General features: G+C 41.8%; 1 pseudogene; it reads left to right on the plus strand.

Moving 5' to 3' along the window:
• Positions 1-10,354: 10,354 nt before the first annotated feature.
• On the plus strand, positions 10,355-10,487 carry LOC140193168 (U2 spliceosomal RNA; annotated as a pseudogene).
• Positions 10,488-10,952: the final 465 nt, after the last annotated feature.

Raw genomic sequence — 10,952 nt, forward strand, 5'->3', positions numbered from 1 at the left:
ATCTTTTTATTTGTTTCTTGCACCTTTCTCTGTAAACTCTAGACTCTGTTGTGCATGAAAATTCCAGGAGGTCAGCAGGTTCTGAGATACTCAAACCACCCTGTCTGGCACCAACAATCGTTCCATGGAAAAAGACACTTAGATCACATTTTCCCCATTCTGATGTTTGGTTTGAACAACAACTGAACCTCTTGACCATGTCTACATGCTTTAATGCATTGAGTTGCTGCCACATGACCAGCTGATTAGATACTTGTATTAACCAGTATTGAAATACAACATAACAAGGGAAAATTAATGCCATACCTGATCATCTCTCATGGCCAGCTGTTGAGGCCGTAAACATAGGGGTTGACTATACCAGCATGGAGCCAACTAAGTTACTGACCCAGAGGTCCAGGCTTACCGAACAGCAGAATCAAATATCGCTGTGATGGTTGTACGTTCCTGTATCAATTGTTTGGCGACAATAAAGTATAAAGTAAAGTAAAGTAAGTAACAAGCAGGGGTACAGGTGTACCTAATAAAGTGGCCACTGAGTATAAATACATGTTATCCTCTAGCAAGGGAATAATTGGATAGCTCTTACAGGGAACTTCTATCCTCATAAAGACTCATATACATGAATTTACAAACCTTAGGTCAAATGCTTATTACACAGAACATAATCAGTATGATGTTTACTTGTTATCCAAGCTTGATCAGTCATAATATAATTTGTGGTTTTCTGACTCTAAAACTGGACCAGGCTTGTATTTATAGTAATGTGCAATTTCATTTATGTGTTTGTACTTTAAAGCAAGATTTTGGTAAATAATGTTTACCACTTGATTGTGCCTGTGTAAGTAATCAGATTGAGTTAAACTGCTACAGGATCCTATAATATGTTGGATTGTTTCTGGTTTCTCTCAGAATTTTCTACATTTATTGCCTTGAATTTGTTGGTGTTTTATTACGTATTTTGATATTTTTCTGTTAAATTATTGCTATTTATTGGAGTTATTGAGTATGCCCTCAAGAAAATGAATCTTAGGGTTGTATATGGTGATATATATGTACTTTGATAATAAATTTACTTTGAACTTTATATGTTCTTTGTGCTGTGTATGACTATTAGTACTGTGTTTTGGACCTTGGCCCTGGAGGAATGCTGCTTCATTTGGCTGTATTCATTGGTATTCATGTATGGTTGAATGACAATTAAACTGAAACATGTACTGTTCTAAACTCAGTGGCAACTTTATTAGGTATACCTGCTCATCAATGGAAATATATAATTAGCCAATCATGTGGCAACAACTCATTGCGGAAAAGCATGCAGACGTGGTCAAGAGGTTCAGTTGTTTTTCAGACAAATTATCAGAAAGGTGAAGAATTGTGATCTAACTGACTTTAACCATGGATGATTGTTGGTGCCAGACAAGGTGGTTTGAGTATCTCAGAAACTGCTGATATCTTGGGATTTTCATGTACAACATTCTCCAGAGTTTCCAGAGAATGGTGTGAAAAACAAAAAAAAATCCAGTGAGCAGCAGTTCAGTGGGCAAAAACAACTTGTTAACAGGAGAGGTCAGGGGAGAATGGCTAGACTGGTTTCAACTTACAGAAAGGCAACAGTAATTCAAATAACCACATCTTACAACTGTGGCATGCAGAAGAGCATCTCTGAATGTACTGTATATCAAACCTCAAAGAAGATGGACTACAGCTGCAGAAGACCACAAACATACACTGAATGGCCATTTTATTCGGTACAGAAGGTAGCTAATGAAATGGCCACTAAGTGTTTGATCTGTGTTCTTTGATGCTTGATCCAAGCAGATTCTTAGGTGTTAACAGCAAGGAAACAAGAAATAGAGAGATATAGAAAGGAAATTCTTGGGCATATGGTGTTGGTAGCAAATGGCTTGAAAATATTTCTGGACATACACCTCCCCCCCACCCTTGGAAGTTTTCATGTTTTATTGTTTTACAACATTGAATCACAGTGGATTTAATTTGACTTTTTTGACACTGATCAACAGAGAAAGATTATTTTGTGTCAAAGTGAAAGCAGATCTTTACAAAGTGATCTAAATTAATTACAATTATAGAACACAAAATAATTGATTGTATAAGTAATCACCCCTTTTTAGTATGACACACCAAATCACTGGTGCAGCCAACTGGTTTTAGAGGTTAAATGGAGATCTGTTTTTGAAGACCTCTGTGCAGTCAAGGTAGTTCAAATTATTGTAGTAAAATTACCCCTGTATCTGGAAGGTCCAACTGCTGGTGAGTCAGTATCCCAGCAAAAACTATACTATGAAGACAAAAGAACGCTCCAAGCAACTCCATAAAATGGTTATTGAAAAGCACAAGACAGGAAATAGATCCAAGAAAATTTCCAAGTCACTGAATATCCCTTGGAGTACAGTTAAGTCAATCATCAGGAAATGGAAAGAATATGGCACAGCTGTAAATCTGCATAAAGCAGGCTGACTTAAAACTGAGTGACTGTGCAAGAAGGGGACTAGTGAGGGAGGCCACCAAGAGACCGATGACAACTCTGGAGAAGTTACACACTTCAGTGGCTGAGATGGGAGAGAGTATGCATACAACTGTTGCCTGGGTGCTTCACCAATCACAACTTTATGGGAGAGTGGCAAAGAGAAGGCCTCTGAAAATAATTCAAATGAAATCTCGGCTAGAGTTTACCAGAAGGTACATGGGAGACTCTGAACTCAACTGGAAGAAGGTTCTATGGTCTGATGAAACCAAAATTGAGCTTTTTGGTCATCAGACTAAACACTACATTTGGCATAAGCCAAACGCCACACATCATCAAAAACTTGCCACCCCTACCAAGAAACATGGTGGTGGCTACATTATGCTAAGGGGATGCTTCACCTCAGCAGGCCATGGAAGGCTTGTGAAGGTACAGGGTAAAATGAAGCAGCAAAATACAGGCAAATCCTGGAGAAAAACCTGATGCAGTCTGCAAGAGAACTGTGACTTCAAAGAAGATTTGTTTTCCAGCAAGACAGTGACCCAAGCATAATGCCAAAGCTGCACAGGAATGGCTTAAAACAACAAAGTTAATGTCCTGGAGTGGCTAAGTCAGAGTCCAGACCACAATTCAATTGAGAATTTGTGGCTGGACTTGAAAAGGGCTGTTCACTCATGATCCCTATGCAATCTGACAGAGCTTGAGCAGTTTTGTAAAGAGGAATGGGGAAAAATTGCAGTGTCCAGATGTGCAAAGCTAATAGAGACCTATCCACACGGACTCAAGGCTGTAATTGCTGCCAAAGGTGCATCTACTAAATACTGACTTGAAGGGGGTGAATGCTTAAGCAATCAATTATTTTGTGTCTTATATTTGTAATTAATTTAGATCACTTTGTAGAGATCTGTTTTCACTTTGACATGAAAGACTCTTTTTCTGTTGATCAGTGTCAAAAAAACAAATTAAATCCACTGTGAATCAATGTTGTAAAACAATAAAACATAAAATCTTCTGGGGGGGGGGCAAATACTTTTTATAGGGACTGTATTTAAAAAGTTACTTCCAGTAATTAAAATGGGTCAATTTTGAATTTCCAATTAATAATGAATAAAAGTTTTGATATAAACTAATTTTCACCAGTTTTAGCTAAACTGCAGAAAGGTCTCTGTTATAGATACTGTATATGGAAACACACTTAAAAAGAAAATCCTTAATTAACTTTAAAATTATTGTATTGGTCAAGGCTATATGCAATTGGCAATGTGCTGATACGTTTGAGCAGAAGCCAATAAAAAAGAGCTTTCAAATTTCTAGAAATTTTGCCTGAAGTAGAAGACAATCATGAAATATCAGTGCTGGCCTTAAAATCAAAATGTCAGCACTCTGCACATGAAATTCAGAAAAACTAAACTGCAGATGCTAGAAATTTGAAGCAAAAGGTAGGAAAATGCCGGATAAACTCAGCAATGGTGGGAAGATAAACAATCAATGTCTTAGGTCTGCGACCATTGTCAGAACTGGAAGAGCGGTTTAAATTGTTTTACGCTAGGAGAGAAGGTGTGCAGAACAAAGAGGATGTCTGTGATAAAAGGAGATGAAATCTCATCTAAAATGGGAGTTACAGTGAATATTGAACATCCTAGATAGTGTACATAGAAAGGATGTATCCCATAGTGGCAGAGTCTGGGACCAGAGGGCACAACCTCAGAATACAAGGATGTCCCTCAAGAATAGAGATAAGGAGGAATTTCTTTAGATAGAGGGTGGTTGAATCTGTGGAATTCATTACCACAGACGGCTGGGGAGGCCGAGTCATTGGGTATATTTAAAGTGGAGGTGGATAGGTTTTTGATTAGTGAGGGTATAAGAGGTGTTGGGGGAGATGGCAAAGGAATGGGATTGAGAGGGATAATAAATCAGCCATGATTGAATGGCAGGGCAGACTCGATGGGCTGAATGGCCAAATTCTGCTCCGTTGTCATCTGCTGAACTCTTGTGTAAGTTAATTTTTCCAACATTTTCTATTTTGTCACTGGATAAACAGTTGCATTAACTGAGTCAAGGCTTTTTATTTGTGAAATAGCCAAGGAGTTTTTGAAAATTCACAAGAAAATGAAATTGGATGTATTTTTGCATTAGATCAGAGTTCGATTGGTTGGGAATCTAACAGTGTTAATGGATTAGTTCAATTTGTCCTTGCATCTTCCAGCTTAAAGTTGCCGATAAAGGTGGAGTGAGGGAATCAGAGGACTATACATTGTAACCAGGACAATCCTGACCTAGCAGTATTAGGGAATAAACATGGAGGTTCTGAGAACATGAGTGAATTAAAGGTTATATATTCACTTTCAAATTGGATACAGAAGGCAAAATAAAGGGAAGGAAAGAAGGATTGAAGTAATAGAGAGAAATGAGCAATATTAAAAAGAACATTTGCTAAAATAATTGGGTTAGAATAATGGAAATTTGAAAGGATTCATGTTGTTGCCAATTAATGGGACTCTGAAAACTCACACTCGTTCCTCAATCACACTTTACTTGCCTGTGCACAAGGACAATGACCTGGCCCCTGTCATCTCACTGTTCTGAAGCTTGAACAAAGAAATTCCATTTTCATACTGAAATTAACCAGTTGGTTGAATGAACTTGGCCTTTTCACCTTGGAGCAACGGAGGATGAAAGGTAACCTGATAGAGGTGTATAAAATGATGAGAGGTATTGATTGTATAGATAGTCAGAGGCTTTTTCTCAGGGCTGAAATGGCTAGCACGAGAGGGCACAGTTTTAAGGTGCTTGGAAGTAGGTACAGAGGAGATGTCAGGGGTAAGATTTTTACGCAGGGAGTGGTGAGTGCGTGGAATAGGCTGCAGATGACAGTGGTGGAGGCGGATACAATAGGGTCTTTTAAGAGACTCCTGGATAGGTACATGGAGTTTAGAAAAGTAGAGGGCTATGGGTAACCCTAGGTAATTTCTAAAGTAAGTACACGTTCGGCACAGCTTTGTGGGTCGAAGGGCCTGTATTGTGCTTTCTATGTTTTCTATGTTTCTATGTATAAAACATTGACCCAATAGAAACTTTGTGTACTTCTGTCACTGGAGGTTCTCACCCATCCAGATCATTGTCTATCAAGGCAACTGGACTTGTTGTGTTGTCTGGAAGATGTTTTGTCACTCCTCCGAGAGGCTGCTTCAGTTCTGATCCACGCTGGGTAGTTTTCCAGCTTAGCAATCACATGAGGGTTGTTCCGAGTCACAGAGGTAATGGGAGGGTCATTGGTCTTATCTTTGCATGAATGGAGGTGTGAACTGTGGAGACGCCAGGGTAGAGATGTTAGGACTACATTGTAACTAGCTGATAGGTGATGTTGTACCCCAGCCCTTGTATATTGGTGAGACAAAACAACCACTTTATAAACGGATGGCCCAACATAGGAGGGCTAACACCTCAGGTCAAGAATCGACCGTATATGTACACCATTGATGATAACAATGTGCACATCTTGGACAGGGAGGACAGCTGGTTTGAAAGAAGGGTGAAAGAAGCCATCTTTGTCAAACTGGAAAACCCATCCCTGAACAGAGAGGGTGGGGTACAACACCACCTATCAGCTACTTATAAAGCAGTCCTAACATCTCTACCCCGCCGTCTCCACAACAGCTCACCCCTCCATTCATGCAAAGATAAGACTAATGACCTTCTCATTACCTCCATGACTCTTAACAATCCTCATGTGATTGCTGCACATTCAAACAACTCAGGCTACGTCCACACTAAACCAGATAAATCCGTAACCGAAGCTTTTTCTCTTCATTTTGACCCTACGTCCACACTGAAACGGAGTTTTCCTCCCCCGAAAACGGAGACTTTCTAAAATGTCCTCCAGAGTGTGTAAATTTGAAAACGTCAATTGTGCAGAGCAGTGTGGACGGGGTAAACTGATATTTTTAAAAACGCTGTCATGACGTGCCGGAACGGATGGCGGCAGCGCAGCATTTCATTGTTTTCTTGAACGCAACCCCCCACACAACCTAACAATTTCAGAACAGACGGCAACGAGACTGAAGCCATAAGAGTTAGAAATATACTCACCAAATACTTTGACCCATACCTTACTGAATAAATAAGTATACTCACTTTGCCCTGTTTTCTGTCCTTGCCTGTATGAAGGTGGTTTACCTATTTATGCAAGTAATTCTCTGACAATAGATGTGTAATAGTCTAATGTAACATTGTATGGAAATACAAGATAAAACTGATGCAGACATGTTTTTTACATTTAACAAGGTGCGTTATTTGTCATGGTCCCTTCTGGCAATTCCCCACCTTACTATTTACCTCAGGAATTGGGCTTCAATCCCCTCGTTTAATTTCCAGTCATTCCCAGGTTCCACTAACTACACACACCTGCTTTCCATCAGAAAATACAGAATAAATCCCCGTGATCACAACAAGGAGCTGCTAGTTTGTTGGTCAACTCCAATGTGAGTAACCTCGTTTCATGGTTCTTAGGGCTATTAGTTCTAAGTCTAGCACCGCTCCTGGACTCTCACCAAACCCAAAACTTCGGGTAAACACTCTCCTGGAAACCGATTCCACGCTCGCTACGGCGATAACGCCTCTCGACTCTGCCCCAGCGCCCGTGTTCTGCACTTGGGTTCGTCCACCATCGTGCTCTTGTAACATTATTAATGTATTGCTTGTGCAAACATTCAATAGGTGCAATTGTCACTTTTGCCCAGCAACTTGTTTTATTGCACATGTTAAATACAGCAAAATAATACACAAAGACTTGGCAAAAGTAAAGGCAAACAAATGAGGTAACAGCAAATTTCACTTTTGCCCAGGAACAAGCCTTATTACATTTAGTTGTAGCTGTCGTCCCTTTCATCGGTGAAGAGACTATGGCTGTAGGAAATGTTTCTGGACAAACACACACCAAGTCTTTCATTTGGCAATTTCCTTTTAAGTTTTTTCTAGTGTAACTGGACTAATGCTCACCAAGTACACCACTTCCTCTTCGTTTGTTTTCTGTGTGTCCTGCGCATGCCCAGAGATTCACAAATATATCTATTCTAATGTGGATGGACGTATTTTGAAAAACGCCTGGTGTGGACGCCTATTGTTTTTACGCGAAACCGGAGTTTTCAAAATTATCTGGTCCAGTGTGGACGTAGCCTGTGTTTGTCAGCTGGAAAACTACCCATCATGGATCAGAACTGAAGAAGCCTCTCGGATGAGTAGCGAAATGTCTTCTAGGTAATCCAGTTGCCTTGATTTACTACTGCTTGATATTGTCTACTTCTGAATCCCATCATTTGCATATTTAAATATCAATCATAATGCATATTTCAGGTGTTAATTACCAATTAAATCTACAAGTTAAAGGCCAATGACACTTGAGAATTAGTAAAATTAGTGTTGTCCGAGAATGCTTTGTTTGTATCTTGATCTAGTCTTGGTCTGCTTGGCGACCTTGGCTCCCAGGCTTGGACAGAAAGGCTGTACAAGAGTTAGGCTCTCAAGGGCCCGAGTGACTGCGCTACGTCTGCACACTGTCTCTGTCAACTATCTTCTGACTGTTGCCTCAGTGAGCTTTCACACAGAGGAAATCTGTACAAAATGTCAGCACTCTGTTCTGTTAGCACAACATTTTAACCCTTACTTGCTGACTTACTGAACCCATCACCCGACTGGGGCACAGGAGCTCACTTGAGTTCCCCTGTCCCGGGCTGGTCCTTCCAGCTCTCCTCAGGATCCCTGGTTTCCTTCCACATCCCAAAGTTAGGCAGGTAGATCAATTGTCTACGGCAAGTTATACTGTAACGTAGGTGAGTGAAGCCTGGGGGAGGAATGTGGATGGGCATGTGAGAAAAATAGGTACAGGGATGTCTGGGGAAATGGGATTGCTCTGAGATCCAGCATAGCCTTAATGGGTCGAATAGCTGCCTTCTCTGACAAAGAACCTTCTTTTTAAGCCAATCACACCTACTGGGCACGGGCTGTCGATAGCAGCTCGCCAGAGTTCTCTGTCCTGGGCCAGTCTTTCAAATTGTCTCCAGGTGCAGCCCATTTTCGAAGATTCTTCCTCACCCAGCCAAGAGGCCTTTGGAGTTTCTGTCTGTGTTTCTGTGGCTCTGGGTTTTTACGAGATGGGGTTGCTAGCCCCATGCCCAGCCCTCCTCCTTTTGCAGCCGGGCTTGGGACTGTCCAAAGCATGTTAACCCTTGCTTTGCTGAGAGAACAAAAGCCATTTGACCAATCATGTCTGTTTCAATACCTTGAGTGAGTTTTCTACTCTAACATCATTTTCCCAAACTTTTCAAGGTTTTCTCCCTGAAGAATTTTTTTATCAAAATCTGAAGCAATAAGACTCCATATGTAACAGTTAATTGTGGATGCCAGGGAGGATGGTTGACAGTTTTTATCACTCATCAGATTGTTAAAAAGGTACTTGCATGTAAAGGACAAGACCTAACCTTCTGTGCCATGGTTGAGAGCCAGTTAGTGGACATTAAAGTCAAGCAATAAAGAGAGAGCTGCCACATAATAATGCAGCTTTTGGATACTCACATTAATGCAAGTACCCTCTGTTTGCCTTTAACTCGTCAATACAGAAGAGTACCATTAGCTTGTTGGTATGCTGTTGTAAAGGTGCCATGGTAGCGCAGTGGTTAGCACGCTATTACAGCTTAGAGTGTCGGAGTTCAGGGTTCAATACCAGCATCCTCTGTAAGGAGTCTCTGTACATCCTCCCCCTGGAATGCCTGGCTTTACTCCGGGTGCTCCAGTTTCCTCCCACAGTCCAAAGATGTACCAAAGGTAGGTGAATTGGTCATTGTAAATTGTCCCGTGAATTGGTTAGGGTTAGTCGCGTTTGTTGAGAGTTGCCGGGCAGTGTGGTTTGAAGGGCCGGAAGGCCAGCTCTGCTCTGTATCCCAGCATAAATAAATAAATAAATAAAATAAATGCTGCTGCTTGAAATTAGATTCTAAAACAGACAGATTAATGATGAATTTCAGGTGGATAGGGTTCATCAGCCGAGGTTGGCAGCTCATCTAAGGGAAAGAAAACTTTGACTGAAAACCTCAGCTGCCTTGCGGCTATATCCACTCATGGGGAAGGCCGGAGCTAATAACTCTAAGGCAGTCCTATGTTGAGTTCAACGCTGAACGTCAACCCCTGTGGACTCCTGTACTGGTGCCAAACTGTGTTGGTCTCCACCGTTCCTTTGTATTCATCAGCTGCGTGGAGAAGGAGAGCCTGCTGCACGGGCAACAGCTTGCTCTCCATATCGCACTGTCCTGGCTTGCATACCAGCTTGCGCATCCTGTAAACAATTGGGACGCAACATCATTGGTTGATCCCAACCAATGGAGGACTCACAATAATGAACAGATCCAGTCAATATTCCAGATTAATTATCAATAAGACCACTATAAATTGCTAATAGACCAGAGACCTTAGAAAAAAATCTTCCATTATGAAATGGATTCAGGCTGTTTGGAGCATTTCACATTTTGCTTTTGTGTTTTTTAGTACATATTTATTGCTTCTTTAAGCTCCTTTGAATCATTGTGTTTTTATGCAAACTAAATTTATATATTAATGGTAATACACACAAAATGCTGGAGGAACTCAGAAGATCAGACAGCACCTATGGAAATGAACAAACAGTGAACGTTTTGGGCCGAGACCCTCCTTTAAGACTGGAAAGGAAAGGGGAAGACACCAGAATAAAAAGGTGAAGGGAAGGGAAGGAGGACCAACAGCAGGTGAAGGGTGAAGCCAGGTTGGTGGGAAAGGTGGACTATATTTGTGAATCTTTTGACATACGGCATTCAGGGTAATATAGTGTTTAGCATAACAGTATTCTCGGCCTTTTGGCTAAGATCAAGTGTAGTATCTGTTCTTATCAGACCGGAAGGCAGAGGAGAAGAGTTCGCGCTGACGCAGGGGTGGATCCTAATGCTGATTGGCCTCCAATCTAACACCCCATACCAGCGACGACAGCAGTGAGGAAGAAGATGGCAGCAGCGAGCAGTGCATCGGCTCGAGGCCCGGGTATCAAGAACACTGTCAGGCTGACAGTGCGAGACTGGAACGGGGGCACCGGCTTCACCTGAGAGAGCTTCATCCGGAAGGTCTTGATGGAGTGCTGCGGATTTACGCCCGACGACATCTACTGCGTCCAGGACTTCGCAGGTTTCTTCGATGTCACTTTCCGGCAGGCTGCAGAGTGGCAGAAGCTGTACCAGCAGCTTCAGCTGAGGGGGACAGAGGCGCCGCTGTTGCTGCTGAAAGCACGGGCCCTCTTTGCAACGGCTACCCAACAGGAACGGACAATCACGGTACATATGTTCAACCCGCACGTGCCAGTGGTAGATGTCCTTACATTCCTCGCTCGGTATGTGGAGAGTGTAGGGACACCAGCGGACGTGAAGGACGGACTGGGAATCTGGAC

This window comes from Mobula birostris, unplaced genomic scaffold, assembly GCF_030028105.1.
Source record: "Mobula birostris isolate sMobBir1 unplaced genomic scaffold, sMobBir1.hap1 scaffold_408, whole genome shotgun sequence".
NCBI lineage: Eukaryota > Metazoa > Chordata > Chondrichthyes > Myliobatiformes > Myliobatidae > Mobula > Mobula birostris.